The sequence below is a fragment of the Mizuhopecten yessoensis genome, unplaced genomic scaffold, assembly GCF_002113885.1.
Source record: "Mizuhopecten yessoensis strain PY_sf001 unplaced genomic scaffold, ASM211388v2 scaffold8469, whole genome shotgun sequence".
NCBI lineage: Eukaryota > Metazoa > Mollusca > Bivalvia > Pectinida > Pectinidae > Mizuhopecten > Mizuhopecten yessoensis.
The window spans coordinates 551,031-555,192 of record NW_018407563.1 but is presented as its reverse complement, the minus strand read 5'-3'; positions in this window follow the sequence as shown (position 1 = coordinate 555,192).

Below are 4,162 nucleotides of genomic sequence, written 5' to 3'. Positions count from 1 at the left end.
TGTGACAATTAGATAATATTATATTTTATTACATAGTGCACGATAATTATCCAAACATTTGAGGGATGACACATACATATATAATACATATATATATTATTCAACACAATCCAGTGAGTGTGGGAACAGTCGTACTCACACACGCCTTACCACATGATCTCTCGTACTTCTATAATTGTTGGTGTTTTTGTATGCTGGAGGTGGTGTAGGTGTCCGTTTTGTTAAGGGTCCATATTTCCAACTACTCATTTACAGTGCCATAACTCCTGAATATTACAGAGCATAAACTGAAATACCCAACCCGAACCATATCATTATTATCTGTAAAATATCTTTTTTTTGTTTTATTTTATCTTTTTCTTCTTATTGTTTAAATTGATATCTGTGGCGATGTGATTGTGTCCTGATAATCTGAATATTAGCTTAGTGTTACTGACATTTTTGTGTAATAATGATATTTTGAAAAAAAATTGTATGATGTTGGTATATTTCAACAATCTTCCTCTCCAGACTCAGAGGTACTACAGTCAATTTCTCTGCATGGATGGAAAGATCATCAGGGGCTTTATCGAAATTGTAAATTTCAGGACCCCCGGGCCATCCATTCTCCTTTTGGGAGGGGTAAAGTTGACTTTAGTTTATATAGGGAAATAATACTTTTGGGTGTATTTTATTCATTTTCAGCAGGAAATTATTCAAACTTGGTTGGAATGATTATGATGCCATATGGCTATTAGATTTTATGAGAAAATAAGATCCTGCCCCATCCCTAGGGGCTGGAGGGGTGGGGCCCAAATTCAAATTATGGTTAAGTGTTAAAAAATCTTCTTCATCAGACTCAGATGTTTTACTGTTCGTGGATAGGAAGGTCCTTACCTAAATTACCCTTACCTAAATTGTAAATTTCAGGGTATATTTTTCAATAGCAAAACAATTATTTTGAATAGTTTTTAAAGTTCTTATCCTTTGGTGACATAACAAGTATTGTATTTCACTTAGTTTACATGTTGTTTTCCACATTTTGTACATCTCAACAATGAAAATGAGCTACAAGCTATATATAGTACCTATACTATAACTCAGGTGACCGCTAAGGCCCTTGGGCCTCTTGTTTATTTTTTATATCAAAGTTTGTCCACGGCATAACTTCCAAACCCTTAGAGTTATCTTTATCAATCTTGAAGTATACCTGCATCACCCATAGTCTATGGGTGATGCATTGGGAGATTCAAAGGTTAGCAGGTCTGCATAGATGATGTGCAGGGTTCTTTTATTATGTAATTGTGACCTTAACCCCAGGGTCAAAGGTCAAAAAGTCTCATTGTTGCAAACATTTAAAGGTGTATGCCAAGGTGTATATCTGCATCACCCACAGACGATGTACAGTGCACTGTTGTTGGGTCACATTTAAATCTGATAGGACGAATGCATTTAACAATACAGTAAAACACAATTACTATGAACACACTTATACCAAATTGTGATAATAACAAAGTGATGATTTTATTTCCCTAGCAAGAAATCTTGCAAACAGGTAATGAACAAAGTTTGTCGACTTCACACAAATTTGTGTATGATCAAAGTAGAGTAATGACGGGGCCTGGATGATTTAGTCTTGCTTTCCAGACGCTTATTATCGGGAATTAAAATACAAATGAGATGTAAGCTGGAGCTTCAACATCTAGATTTCGTAGTTTTATGATCAGTTTACAGGTTTCAACTAGCTAGCCTAGCTGTCATCTGGCTAGCCTAGCTAGATGAAACATGGAAAGTGATAAAAAAAACCTACAGAATCCAGATGAAGCTCCATCTTAAATCCTTTGTATTTACCTTCCTTGATGAGGCTCTTCTGAATACCGATGGTTACATCCAACTTTGATTCATACTACTACCTACCAACAGGACCTTGGTTCTCTCCCTCTCCCATAGGAGTCTCAATAATTGTAGTTATGAATGACATCTTCACTTTTACAGACCTGCCTCCTCACCTCGTCATTGGTGATGTGATCCTTGTCCCAGATGCCAAGGAGGTTTGGAAAACACCTAACCTCCATGGTCTCCTGTGTCTTCTTTATGTCCACTGTCTGTGTCCACATCTCATAATCATACTGAGATGATAAAAGAGCACATCAGTCTTATCTTTGAGCCTTGTATAATGTTTCCGTCACTCAAAACAGTCTTCGTGTTAGGTGTTGTAGTCCGTTCAATCCTAGAGAGTATGCCATGCTTTGACCCCATCTGTTACACATGTACTTGAAGCTGTGGACTGTTCCAGAATTTTGCCATTTACCTTGATGTCCAGTGTGTGCTTTTAATCAGCATTGACTTTGCTTGGAATATGGCACGTTAGGTAGATGGTGTGATAGTTTTAGAACTATTGTAGCTTAATCGTATTTCTGGAGGAGGGTGATGACAAGTGGAAACTTTGTATCCAAAAAATTTCTCATTTTCAAACTATTTGATGGGACAGATAGACTACCAGTATAACTGCCTCATCATTTAAAAAAAAAAAGGAAATGGTTACCGTTATATCCGACAATATCTCGGGGTCCTGAAGCCAAAGTCAATGCAACTTTTGAATGAAGATGTTTGTCATGTCAACACCCTCCTCATTTAGAGTAAGATTTTGATGAAACTAAACTAGATTTTCAGTACTAAGTCAAATCAAGAGTTCATGTTTCAGGGTCCTGTTGTGGCATAGAACTCCATGTCTCACACATTGTCTAGCTAACCGCACTGAATCAAATGCACAAATGCATCGATTCCTATATATTGTTTTTGTTTTAGTTTTGATGTCATGTACTTTGATTATGATTATTTATGCATTACTTTGATAAAGTATCCTGATTAATGATTATTATGTAAATAAAACACAAATGTGCAATTTTCTGTTTAAGTTTTTTTTTTAACCTCACTTGGCCTGCAGGACCAAATGAGATTATGCTGTAGTGCAACATCTCTGGCCTGCCGTCGTCAACATTATAATTTATCATATTTGGATAATTTACCCCAACATCGAATGGAGTGCATCTGAGTTAGCTGCGGGAACCATAGCTTCTGGGCTCGGATCTTTTTATTATAATTAGCTCACCTGCTCGAAGGGGTAAGTGAGCTTATGCCATGGCGCAGTGTCCGTCGGTCAACTTTTCCTTCAAAACGCTACTTGTCCTGAACGGCCCAGTAGATTTAGACTAAATTTGGTCTGAAGCATTCTTGGGTAAAGGACTCAGAGGTACTAATAAATGGTGGGTGTGGCCTCCCTGGGGGCGGGGCCCAATAGGGGATATATAACGAATTCTTTAAAATCCTTCTTCTTCTGTAGGAATCAAAGCATTTGTTCCATGTTTGGTCTGAATCATCCTTGGGTAAAGGGGAACCAATTTTGTATAGGTAGTAGGTGTGGTCTCCAAGGGGACGGGGCCCAATAGGGGAAATAGAGGTTAATCTTTAAAATCGTTCTTCTACCATAGGGATGAAGGGATATCTTCCCAATTTGGTCTGGAGGATCTTGGGCAAAAGGGATGCAATTTTGTATAAACAGCGAGTGTGGCCCCCCTGGGGGCAAATAGGCGGGGCCCAATAGGGGAAACAGCAAATTCTTCAAATACCTTCTTCTGTACGAATGACAGGATTTTGTCCAAATTTGGTATGAAGCCTCCTTGGGTGAAGGGGAACCAATTTTGTATAAACGGTGTGTCTAACCCCCTGGAGGCAGGGCCCAATAGGGGAACTAGAGGTAAATCCTTTTAAATCCTTCTTCTACCATAGGGATTAAGGGATTTTATCCTAATTGAGTCTGGAGCATCCTTGGGCCAAGGGGACTCAATTTTGTATAAACAGTGGGTATGACCTTGCTTGAGCATGAGAACGGTTTCATGAGTATGGGCCGAGGAGTGCTATAAAAAACATCTAGAAGTTACATACATAAGTAAGCTATTGGCACTGTTTTAACATAAAAAATAAAATTGAACTCCCGTTTTTAAGTCGGTAGTTAGCATAATTTTCATAACCATCTGGGTAAACACCATGTCACCCTATATGCACACGAAGATCGATGACCTCTATGAACATTCTCTAGTAGATGCAATGTATGTTTGTATTGGTAAACCTATCTTTTTGTGTTTCTAGAATAATCGTTACACATGTAATACAAAGCATCGTT